This window comes from Prunus avium, chromosome 1 (assembly GCF_965620075.1).
Source record: "Prunus avium chromosome 1, drPruAviu1.hap1.1, whole genome shotgun sequence".
Lineage (NCBI taxonomy): Eukaryota > Viridiplantae > Streptophyta > Magnoliopsida > Rosales > Rosaceae > Prunus > Prunus avium.
In genome coordinates, this window is record NC_142284.1 from 15,849,972 (window position 1) to 15,863,717 (window position 13,746).

Here is a 13,746-nt window from a genome sequence, read left to right on the forward strand (position 1 = left end):
ATTGGGATCATCCATAGAACAAGGAGCTACACCAAAGTAACCTACCGATCTCTGTCCGAATTGTACAAGTAGTGTTACAAGCACACATAATCAGAACAAATTAACACATATACACATATACACATATACACATATACACATCTACATATGCAAAGTTGTGTGCAAAACCACTAGTCAAATTTACATTTTTGCAATAAGTTGTTAATACACGGTGACGGATTATCGACAGGTTTTATTGACATGTAATTGGTGCCTCGTTATAATCCAGAAATTTGAAAAGGAAAAAAAAACATAACATTATCCCTAGACGTGTTGAGTGGCTCTAATAAATAGATATTGCAGATGAAAAATAGGCGGAGGTTTCTTGTGATGGTTGCCAAAAAGAAAATGATGGCAAGAGGAATAACCATAAGAAGAATGACACTTTAAAGTTGAAAACAAGACATCACTATCAATATTGTAGTTGTTGACTACTGCGCTCCTAATTTGAAAATCTCCAACCCTAAACATGTTTGCTGTTATTCTTCCTTCGCTGTGATAACGTGAAGAATATTTACTTCCCAACTTTCCAATCGCACACCGAATAACTATTGCCATATGCCTCTCCTTTTCGCCAAAACCCTAACCCCCAAATCCAAACCAAACCAAACCAAATCAAATCAAATTATAAAGAGACATGAATTCATTGATGCATAATAATAGAAAGCATATTTTATAGTTCCCTTTCATGGCTACATACAATAAGTCCAACCGCATACAAAATTTCCATAGATCATGTTTTAAGGCACCGCGACGTATCTAATAAGTCCAATAAAACCTGAGAAATTAAATTTGTTACCTCTTCAATCGAATAGTCCTTCATAAGGTAGTGTAGGTCTTTTAAAAATTAGTTTTAACAAACCCGTGTTATCAACATTAAGAAGACCAAATAATTATAGCTCCTTTTCATGGCTACATACAAAAACCAATGCTTGGTAAATAATAACCACACCCTCATCAACTGACTCCAAGTTCAGAAAATAATGATGACCACAACGTTTGCGCCATGCCTTTAAAACTCTCACAAGTTACAGTTAGGCATTTTAAAATAGAACGGAGAACATTATGTAGAATTCAAACAATTAAACATTAATACAAAAAAAAAAAAAAACCCACTACAATTTGTAAAATATTAATGATTATTTCAAAAAATTGCAACAGTTATGTTATGTTCAAACCATTTCCTTGTTGTACTCTTTCACGGTGAAATTGGCAAGAGGTATAATATTGGGATCATCCATAGAACAAGGAGCTACACCAAAACAACTTACTAATCTCTGTCTGAATTGTACAAGTAGTGTTACAAGCACACACAATCAGAACAAATTAACACATACACACATATACATATACATGTACATATACAGTCGTGTTCTAGATATATCCCCTTCATCCATATGAATGCTAGAGCCATGTCGGAGCCATAAGCTATGGCACGCTCTTTAACACGACCAAGAGACGTTTGATTACCCTTTTGGGTGAAAGTGTAGTCTTCCTCCCAGTGCGTAAGGTATGTATGCAAGGTCTCAACGAACGCGGTTACCGCAAAAGCCCAACAATATGCTAAAAAGAGAGATTTTGAATTAGTATAGTCTAGGAAGAAAAGAAAGAGAGGACAAGTAATTCACTTACGTTTGTCATGCTGGTTATGGATGGGACCCATCCACGGCCTCAAGTCAACTGCTGTAATCCACAGCCTCAAGTCAATCTCTGTAATCTTTCTTGCTTGGCTCAAAGTGCTGAACCCCTATAATTTAAAATTGAGTTGGGATTTAGTAGTGGAGAAACAAAAAACAGCTTTATCAAATGGTACTTAGACAAAACCTTTAGAATCTTTTTTGAAGTTATGAATTCCATTATATGTCTTTAGAAAGAAAATGCACTGTAGAACACTTTTTGGTACATGGATCTGGCGAAACTGCAGAACCTTTTCTGTACATGCTTTCGCTGAAACCATAAGCTGATTGAAAATTGAAAATAAGAAAAAGATACCAAAAAAGGTGTACAAACTGAATGAGATTTGAAAATCAGAAAAAATATTCCTAAAAATAATAATTAATTTGATTTGACAAGAAGAAATTAATTGCCAAATTTAATCAAATTGAAGAGTTAACACAGACATGCGGTTTGGATCCGAATGTTGATCTTGTTCCAATTATTTGGAATTTACGGAGAATGGCCATGGCCATTGTGAGAAGAATTGAAAGGAGGAAAAGCGGGAGTGGTGTTGGAGAAAGAGGGAGAATGATAGACTTAATTTGGGCTTACCCTTTTCTTTTTTAATAATAATAACACTTTAAAATTTTTTCTTATATGAAAGTGTGACAGAAAAATATGACAAAAAATCCGTAATGCAAAAAAGAAAGAAAAATTATATTTCCTGTATGATTGATGTGTAAATGAATTTGGGAGAGTTGAGTGCATTTTGGATTTGCATTTGAGTTTTTGTTTTTGTTTTTTCTAAATCATTTTCTTCTTGCTTGACACATACCTCTCCAGTCTCATCTACGGCAACTCATTGAGCTTCAATATCCATGAAATCTGACATGGACACAAAACAAATTTAAAGTGTGTGTATAGAGTGTGAAGAAACAAGCATGCAAGGGTGGAACAGGAACTTTTCGACAGGTGAGTTAGCTAAAATTTCTAACCAAAATAAAAGTGTACATTAAATTATATAAACCACACTAATTCATAGTTTTATTGACTAATTTCCAATAAGCTTTAACATAAAATAGATACATATTAAATGAAACAACAACAAAAAACATTTTATCAAAATGAATATATGTTCAACAATATAATTAAAAGTGTACTTATTGAAGTTGTGCCCTGCGAACCTTGAGATAATTGAAATATTTTGTTATTCCATATAAATCGATATTGTCAATAAGTTCTTTTCAAGGTAGACAATCATAAAATCAGCTGGAAACTCATTTTTTTCATCTTGAACATTTAAAATTTCTTGGCAACAACTGAATAAGCTTCACACATACAAAGTGCAAAAATATAAATAATTAAGTTTCACATATATATTAGTTGTAAGGAACTCCTCTCAATTTTAAAGAGCCAAGTTTTTTCCAGAGAAGGAGCTCCTCCAGATTACCAATATTCATCTATTTGCCGTCTAAAAGTGTCAGGACGCAACGTATGTCACTTTCTAAAAGAAGCTCTATCAAATCAAGTGTTTGAGTGGCTGGTCAGATATCTCTATGTCAACCCTTTTGGCTTATCTAAAGAAGTTTTTGCCTAAGGGGGAGACTGGTTGGGCTCTATCAAAGCAAGTTATATTGGAAGGGTCATGTCAAAGATACAAGTTGTAAGGTTGTGTGGGGCTAGTCGATATAAACCTAGTGTTGGTTCTAAAAGTGTTACAACCCTAAACGTAGCACATAACGTGTTACGGTAATTACCATAACGACCACGACTATAAGGTCTTTACATGTCATGACATATTGCTGAGTCAATAGTATGGCATGCTAAAGATAGACAAAAAAATGGGGTTCTTAAGTGTCCTGCTCACACTTGCTTGGGAAAAGTTAGACACCATATACCCTGAATTTGGTTCTGAGTCATGCAATGTTTGTCTTGGTTTGGCTTTCGATGGGTTTAATCCTTTTGGTATAATGAACCTATCATATAGTACTTGGCCAGTTGTAATGACACTCTACAATCTTCCACCATAGTTATGTATGAAACAACCCTATGTTATGCTCTTGTTGCTTATCCCTGGTCCAAAAGAACCTGGTAATTATATAGATGTTTATCTTCAACCTTTGATCGATGAGTTGAAAACTTTGTGGGTACATGGGTTACCGACTTTTGATACTTTCAAGCAAGAGACATTTGTTATGCTCGCTGCTGTGATGTGGACAATCAATGACTTCCCTGCATATGACATGCTTTTCAGTTGGAGCACTGAAGGGAAAAAAGCACGCCCAAATTGTGCATATGGCACCGACTCTTTGAGGTTAAAGCATGCAAAAAAATTTGTTACTTGGTACATCGTTGGATGGCTGCCAATCGTTCATAAGTATTGGACATATACTTGTTCTTTCAATGGGCATACTGAGTCAAGGTTACCCCCTATTGGTATGTTAGGTGCACAATATTTGGCTTCAGTAAGTGGGTTGAGGTGGCAATTTGGAATGGGGAAGCAAATACAAACTAAGCGCAAGAGAGGTAGTACAAAGGATGTTTGTGTTAGTCCTTGGAAAAAAGAAGAAGCATATTTCTTTTATCTACCCTATTGGAAGGATCTTCTTATACAACACAATCTCGATGTCATGCACATCGAGAAAAATGTTACTGAGAATATCCTTGGAACTTTATTGGGTATGGATTGAAAGAACAAAGATTCACTTAATGCCCGATTGGACCTTAAGGAGCTTAATATTAAGGAGAAATTTCACCATAAGACTATTGGGGAACGTAATGTATTTTGTGGTACAACATTTACACTTACAAAGAATGAGAAAACATTATTGTGCAAAGTACTAGCATCAGTTAGGCTTCTAGATGGGTTTTCATCTAATATTGCTAGATGTGTGAGAGAGAAAGAGAATAAACTTGTGGGGATAAAGAGTCATGACTGTCATATCATTACGTAGTACTTACTTCCAATTGGTGTACGTTGTGCCCTCTCCACGGAAGTTGTTCCAGTTTTATTAGAGCTTAGCTCGTTTTTTCGAAACTTGTCTATGAAAGTTGGAATGGCTGTTCACTCTCATTCATTATCTAAATGAGTTGCAGTATTATTCTATGATTTGGAAAAGTTGTTACCCCCTGCATTTTTTGTCGTCATGCTACATTTACTAATTCACCTTCCTGATGAAGCTGCAATAGCTAGCCCAGTTCATTATAGGTGGATGTATCCAATTGAGAGGTATGCTTAAATGACTTGGTTTTATTCGTGGAATGATAAGTTAATTTATCTGTTTATTTTTTTTGCTAATGGTAACAAAGCCAAAAACAACAATATAGGAAGTTATTCCTCTCCAGTCTAACTATTGACAGACAACATAAGAAAATAGCCTAGTCAATCTCTGTTATGCTAGTTCAAATTGGTTGGTCAATCTCTTACTTTAGAAAAAATTAACAGTTGTGGGTAGTGACGAAATGATGATTTATTTGTATTAATCAAATATTGATCAAAAGATGCTTGTATTTGTTTTTTCTTTACATATTATATAGTAAAATTGCTATGAGTGTGGCTTCAATTTAGAACCTCCTAAAAAGAATTTCACTTCTTACCAAAAGGCACCCACCCCTGCTTTTCCTATTTCACCTCCTTCTCTCTTGTCTAATGGTTGCGAAGCTTCGTAGCCTTAGATTAATTCGTATTTATTGTATGTCTTATATAATGTATGTGCAATGTAACCTTAACATCATTCTATACTGTTTACAGGTTCTTGTATACTCTAAAAAAATATGTCCGAAACAAATCTCGTCCCGAGGGTAACATTGTTGAAGGCTATATTGTTGAAGAATGTTTATCATTTTGCGCCTTGTATCTTGGTGATGACACAGTTCACAAGCAAAATAAGCTTAGGAGAAATGTTGATGCATAAGGAAGTGACAAGCATTAAGGGTTTGAAATGTTTAAAGGACCTAGTAAATCACTTAGGAGGGTCGAATCCTTCCACCTTGACCATCAAGAGTGCGATAGGGCGCACCGACATGTCTTGTGGAACACTCCAGAAGTCCAACCTTACATCAGGTGTGATAGATAAAAATATTTTATGTATTGCAATTATTGTGCCAATTGACAAAGTAGTTGCATACTAAGTTTGATGTTAGCTTTCATGTTCATTTTTAAGGAACATGTGGAACGTGAAAAGGCCACTCGATGTCCGCGGATGACTGTTTTAGAATCTCAACGTCAAGTACACAAGTAATTTCCTCAATGGTTCCACAAACACGTAAGAATTCAATTGTCTTTTGCTATTTAATTGTTAATGTTGAATTGATTGAGATGTACAAATCTAAATAGGTTTAGTAACTTGGGAAGTAAATGTAACTCTGTAATATGTATATGTGGATGAGAACAAGGTCATCAACTTCTTTTCTTTGACATAGATATTTCCATTTAACTATTGATGTGCAGATCTACAACTAAATTCAAAATGGGGTTGGACAAGTTAGCGATGATTTACGAGCATTGGCTAGTGGCCCCAGAATATGGGTCTGTCGCTGGACCAACAGGTACATTATGAACGGTCTTCGGTTCCATGCGAAATTAGTTGTTGATGGCTTGAAGGCACAAAATAGTGGTGTATTTGTGTCTTCTCAGATTGATAGTTATGCTACTACTCGAGACCCAAACCTGAGATCTAGAATTGTTGACTACTACGGTGTACTTAAAGACATAATTGAATTAGACTATGGCCATGGACGCAATGTAGTGCTGTTTGACTGCGACTGGATTAATCCGGATCCTCGTAATTGTCTCAAAATTGATAAATTTGGATTTACATGGGTAAACTTTATGCACTTGCTTCCACCTCCAGATACATTTATTCTGGGATCACAAGCTCTACAGGTTTTCTATGTTCAACATCCAACAGAACTATAATTACATGCCGTAGTGAGAACAAGACCAAGGGATTATTTTGACATAGGAAGCATTACAAAATCTGACATTTCTGCACCTTAGACTTTGGATAATGCAATTAACGACATTGATGAGGTGGAAGGAAGATCATATGTGGAAGTCATTTGGTGAAGCAACGTAATCATAATACAATCAAATATGAGCTCAAGAATATGGTATGCATTTCTAATAAGCTTTAAACATATGAAATATATCTAATAAAGCTGCCTTTGGTGTTGAATAAACATTGAGATGACAATGGAGAAACATACCATATTAGAAATGCATACAAGAAATAGTTTTTATGAGATGACGGTAGAGACATTAATAGTGTTTTGCTTGAACATTGAGATGACAATGGAGAAACATAACACCTAAACAGTCAAGTTTGTCAATTGGTACTCAACTTTAATAGTTTTCTTTTTTAATCTTTACATACTAGCATTAACTTGCAAGATTATTAATATTGTGGGATTTTGTGACAATTTTATCTTTTGAGCAAGTATCTTCTCAGCCTCAAATTTGGGACAACACATAGTTGAAAGAACCAAGTCGAGTTTTTTTTGGAGAACTTGTATCTTCTGAGCAAGTATTTAATATTATGGGAAATTGTAGTCACCATACCACATCCTGCCCAATTTTTTTTTTGCATTCCAAATGACTTATTGGAGGTTAAATCAGTGATATGTTACAAATAATTGATTTTTGGATTGTTAAACTTGTTTGATGTGATCAGTTTGGGTTACCCCACTTCACTATAGTATGGATTAATATGTATTCATATGTTATTGGGAGGAGTATATGATTTTACCATGCAAATGTTTATACAATTTTATAGCCTTTTGAATGCTCATGTATCTATATTGGACTCTATGAAAGTAAATGAAAATATAATCGAATTTGAGCATATACTCACCTGCATGAGATCAAGAGGAGCTACTGCCAACAAGGTGATGCAATGAATGACATTATACTTTAATTCTTGGGTTTTGTTTAAAGCACATGGGAAATTATTTATGTATTGATGGTTTTTTTTTTCACTTATGTGCTATCATGTTCAAGGATTATTGTTATTCGGTTAAATGTGTTAGAAGTAGAGACATGTGGTTTAAGAAAAACAACATTCAATATATTAACTTTCACATAAATTTACAACAAAATAACCCATATTACAATCGTCTTTGAATTAAACAAAAGATATAAAAAGCTTCTATATCACAATACTGACTTGTGCCTGCGCAGTCAACGCCGCATGGCACTATAGCCAACGACACTGCCCCGTCCGTTGGATGAACCTTCCCTCTGCCGACCGAGGGCACAGCCTTGGCCCTCTCCTCGATGACCTCAACTTCGGCATCTTCACTCTCGGCACTAACAAAACTCAGTGCTTTACTATCGGTTTCCCTCTGATCGTCCGATGATTCTCAATCGAACACGTTAGGTTCACTATCAAACACGTTAGGTTCACTATCAAACGGTGACTCGCTATCGAACATCTACAAACAAAAATGAAAGGAAAACTAAATGCCATGCAAAGATTAAACTATGGAGTCCTATGGCTATCGCTACCAACGGCAACTAGACTACCGAACATTTTTCGTGATCATACGTACTCATAGTCTAGTTTAAGCCAAGAAGGTGCATTTAATCAAAAAAGAAAGCTAGAAGAGTAGAATACCTTGTTCTTATGGTGGAAGAAGTCGCCGGAACTCGCTTCGCCGTGTGCACAGTCACCTGAAATTTCCTTTTCGCCGAAGGATGTTCGCCGGAAATCGCCTCTTCACAAACTCACAAATAGCTCTCACAAACACACATGATCTCCAAATCCGGAATCCCCCCCTTTTTATACTGAAGGAATCAACTGGTACCCCTTGATAACACAACGGAAGCCATTATTACTTTGATCAACCCTCATGCCCCCGTCACGTGGCACCAATAATGAGCGGTAGCGACCTGCACGCTATGCGTAGAAGACTAAGCATCATCTGGCGCTCTCGATCCTGCTTCCCAATGAGCACGCCACACACAGAAGCCTAAGCATCATGTTACCCACCAATATGTTTGGAAAATTCTGAAAACTACCATTCGACACTGGACATTTATTGCACCAAGAGAGTAGGCTAGTATGCCTCACCATTCGGGAGAACGTTCCTACCGAACGGCACACATATATTTATGACCCATGTAAAGCCAAGAGCAGGAGTCAAAGCATAACACCAATACAGTATTTAAAAAAAAAGAGTCTAGATTTCTTACCCCAGAGAGGGTCACTGAACTGAATGCCGTGAATGGTGATGGCATCTCATACTGGGCAACACATCGTAGCGAGCCTACAACTAATTAGGGTACTGAAGATAAGAACAAATCCCCAACTAAGAAGATTTTCTCAAGTGAGAACTTGGGGGACTCCTGTTTATACCCAATTGGATTGACCAATACAGAGTTTAGACGTGGATTGAAAAGCGCCATCGGTAGGGGAATGTTCGGAACCCCATATTGTTGAGCGTAACACAAGACCCCTTATCAGGAAATTACATACATGTGGAGCCACCATAGGAAATATCAACAGTCCCACATTGAAGTTTTACACAACATGCACACCTCCTAAGACTTATAAAAGCAGGCACAAGTCCCAAAATGGAGGTAACTGAGACTTTCGGCAATTCAACCATTACTCTGTCCAGATTACTATACACTCCATACTTATTCTTACTTAAGCATCGGAGAGCCTTCGGCTGTACCACACCGGTGCCCAAGGGCTTACCGAGCGTTTTCTATCTAATAGATAAACCGCACTACCGAAGCCCTGAAGGTGCCAAAGGCCAAGACATCATTAAGTTGGGCCCAAAAGTGCTGAATCATTTTTTAGCATCAACAAGTTCATTAGGGTAGTAAGATTTTCAAGACTTGTTGTGTTGTACATGCTTGTTGGAGTCCACATTTATTGGAAGAGAGTGTGGTCTTGTTAGAGAATGGTGATTTATTCTTGTTTGATTTGGAGTCTCGTCTAAAAACCCCCCACAGTTTGAATGCAAATTTCAAATTTGATGGGACCAGATTGAAAGTGCCCTGGGATGTTGATGATGGTTCGGGTAGTTCACGAAATTATAGGTGGTTGAGTTGTGAGTTCAGTTGGCACCCTAGAGTTTTGATAGTTTGCACGTTCAGATGCAGTTTTCTTAGTTGATTTGAGGGCCCATGAGTGTAATGTGAGTTGTTTGATGAAAATTGAGATGTTGCATATGTATGCCTCCATTGCAAAGGAGCAGTTCCTCGTGCTTTCGAAGGCAGGTTCTGATGATTTTCACTTTGTTTTGGGTTCTGACACTTTGTTACTTGTTTGTGATGTGCGCAAGCCATTGATGCCGATGTTGCAATGGGCGCATGGCCTTGATAAACCAAGCTATGTTGATGTTTTAAGACTGTCAGATTTGAGGTCACAGTCGAGGTGACAAATTTAATTCTGACTCCGGTTTTTGCATTATAGTGGGGTCGTTTTGGAATTGTGAGTTTAGTATCTTTTGCTATGGACCTTCCCTCCCAGCTCCGATAGGATCAGTAGCTTCGAAAATAGCAGAACTTTGGAAATCCTTCTATGCATGGGAGCTCCCTTCAGATCTTTTATTGTCAGGCCATGAGTGCCATTGCAGAAGCTGTCTTGTAAAAGAAGAGTTTTCAAAAGACGCTCTTCCTGAATGGATTGATTGGCAGCAGAAGAAAGAAATTGTATTGGGCTTCGGCATTGTAAACAAAGATCTGTCTGCTCTGCTTTCTGAGCCAGATGAATTTGGTGGTTTTACATTGATATTTTTTTTTTTGGTCGAAAGTGGTTTTACACTGATAAGGCTTATGTACTCAGGTAAGCTTGAATTACAGAGATATTGTGCGTCGTTTGATTCTGTATAAAAGGCAGAAGAATCACATAGAGAACATTTGCTTTTTAAGGATTATTTGATGTACTCCCTAGTTGATGAGGAATACAAATTTCCTAGGAGATTTAAGTACCTTAAACTTGACTATCTCAGTGGTTATCTGAATGGTAATCTTGATGAAGTCTTAGATGACAAAATAAAAATTCCCTGTAACGATCAAGGGAAGGAACTTTTTAGCTCAGAGTTTCATGAAACTTTATGCAAAAAGTTACATGCGTGTGGTTTTGGTAAGTTTAGATCATCTCCTGCAGTTACAAGTGTTTTAAATGACATTAGCTTGCCAGCAAGCATACACGAGGTTGTTTTGAAGAGATTGTGGTCAGACTTGTCCATTGAGCTTCTGCAACTGGCCTTTTCTAACAACTCTGAAATCCTTGAAGTGCTTGTGGACAAAAATAGGGTGGCTTTGGAATTCTCTGTAATACCAGAACTATTTGATGATCTTTGCCCTGTAGAGTTGAGATTTGATGCTTGTTCCTTGAAGTTTGAACAGAAGGAATGGGAGGCATATTTTAAATTGAAGGGGGAATTCTTAAAATGGCAAAAGAGATTTGACTTGTATCAAGAATTCTGCTCTCAGATTGAATCAAAAAGCTCATAAATTTTTCACCACTGAGTTAAACCCCTCCCTTCTGTACTTGCTTTCCCTGTAATTAATTTTGATTCATTTAGATTATAGATGAGTAGAAGAAAAGTCTGCAAGCGGATTTTAACAATGCTAGGAAAAGTTCCTGTGTATACGACAGGATCATAATGTAAACAGCCTTGTCAAAGGAGAAGAAAACAGTTGATTCTATACATCCATATTCTTCATTTCTCATTAAAAATTTCTGAACGTTAACAAAGCCACATGCTTGCAAATTGCTGAAGAAACAACAAAGTTGATTTTATGCCCCAGCACGCACACGTGTATATAACCCACTGCAGCAATATCACCTACTTTCTGTGTCTCTCTCACGGTGGTTCATGCAAAACTACTGTTAGCTAGGGTAGATGTGTTTATCATTGCCGGCTTTTCAGGGAGAAGCTCTTAACAACAATGGTATGCAATTGTGCTCAAGCCTTCTTCATTTTTGCATTTTCTTCTTGGATTGGTGCTTGCCTTTCCTTCTAATTTGTGCTCAAGCCTCAAGCTCACGCTTAATATTTCGGGCATGTTGCTGTCTGTTTGTTTAATGAGAAAACGTCCAGAAAATGATTTCTAGGGATCATGATACTAGATTTCTGGCATACAATTTGCCCCATTTCCATTGTGAAAAGCAGCTAGAGAAAGGAAAAAGAAAAAAGAAAAAAAAGCTGAAGGTTGTGTACTTGATTCAAAGTAAGCTTTTATCTCTTTTACAGTTGATTTAGTTTGTCATAAGACATATCTGTAACTCTTACCGTGATGTGAAGTGCCAGATACCAATACTGATTGCCTCACATGACCAATAAATTTTCCAGCTTCACCAAATGGGTAGGCGTGCAGGGTTTTTGTGTATTATTTAATTCCAATAAATTTTACAATGTCGTATTTTCTGCAAAATTTGCAGAGTCTCAGAACTTTAAAAATACAAACTTGATCAGCGTTTTCAGTATGGAGAACATCAAATGCTGCATTCATCGAGGGTGAATAAATGAAAACTTCAGAAAAACACATATATCAAACCTAAGACATAACAGCCAATTGAGACACAATGGACTATGCCTAGTAAATTTGGTTTTCCATTGCATCGCATGACCGAAGTAGGAACAGAAATCACACCAATCAAAATAGGAAAAGCACAAAGTTTGAGATCAAACCAAGATTTACAAAGGTGAGGCGTTGAGGCGATGCCTCCCGGAGGCTAACCACAATTGTTCTCAATTTCGTATTCATTAGGAAATGCAGCTAGAAGAAGTTTATTTTAAGTAAATAAAAATATTCGTTCAAGGTTATTGTAGTGAGGAAACAAATATGTTGAAATAAGTTTTCTATGTTTCTCACAGTTTAGTTAATTTCTCATGTGTGTTGGATTCCAGCTTCACCATATGCATTGAGGTATATGTGCGTTAACTGAGTCTAGGATCTAAGATCTTCACCAAATGCAGCAAAAAATTTCACCCGGTGGTAAAGGCTTTGCTGCAAAATTTGTAAAGGTGGAAATGCCCCAGAAGTTTGAAGATAAACTGACCAGCGCTTCAATACGGACAACATCAAACGCTGCATTTGACTTGAGTCATCTTTTCGTGGATCAATGAAAATTTATCGATTCATGAAAAGAAAGATGAACTCATAAAACAAATGTCAAAGCTTGAGCGCAGCAAAGCTATGGATGAACTGTAACATAGTTCAAACCTCCTGCGCTAACCGTATGTAAGTTAAGTAAATGAACTGTGATGGGTCATCCATAGACGTAGCTTGCTATATTATTTTGCAGAGATCTGCAGAAACTCTTCTGCCATCATAATCAAAGCAGAACTTCAATGAATCCATCGCAGCAATGAAAACGATTAGCATAAACTAAGAAGAAGAGAATTAACAACAATTATATAGAGCCCCACTGCGGCAGCATCACCCACATCTCGCTCTCTCTCTCTCTCTCACTTTGGTTCATGCAAAACCACTGTTAGCTAGGGTATAAATGCTTATCATTGCCATGGCTTGTTGGGGAGAAGCTCAACGACAACAATGGTATGCAATTCGCCTTTGTCAATCTTGCATTTTCTTCTCCGATTATTCTTCGCCTTCAGCTCATGCTTAACTTTAATTTGAGTATATATGTGCTGGATTCAAAGTGATTGTAGTAAAGGAATTTTTAAAATCTTTTTATATCTTTTTCTCATCAAGAGTAAGTTTCTTATACCCTGATGTGTTGGAATATTGACAGCCTTCTCATTCCAGCTTCACCAAATGCATTGCAGGTATATGTGTAATATTTGAGTCTAGGATCTAAGATTTCACCAAAATGCATCCTTCCAACAGATTTTACCATGTGTTTTCAGCAAAATTTGCAAAGGTGGAACCACCTCAGAACTTTGAAGTTAAAAACTTGATTAGCTTGCTTTTTTCAGTAAGGAGATAGAGTCATCTCGCAGACAAAACAATGTAAAATTAAGCCTGAGCAAGCAATTAGCAACAGGCTATTGATTTGCAAAAAGGAGATAATTTTTAAGCACAAGCTAAAACTCTGCTCCTCAGTCCAAGGCGAAAAACTCTGGAAT

At 36.9% G+C, this 13,746-nt stretch overlaps 1 pseudogene; it reads left to right on the forward strand.

Moving 5' to 3' along the window:
- The first annotated feature begins 6,250 nt into the window (after positions 1–6,250).
- Positions 6,251–11,164, forward strand: LOC148297416 (uncharacterized; annotated as a pseudogene).
- Positions 11,165–13,746: the final 2,582 nt, after the last annotated feature.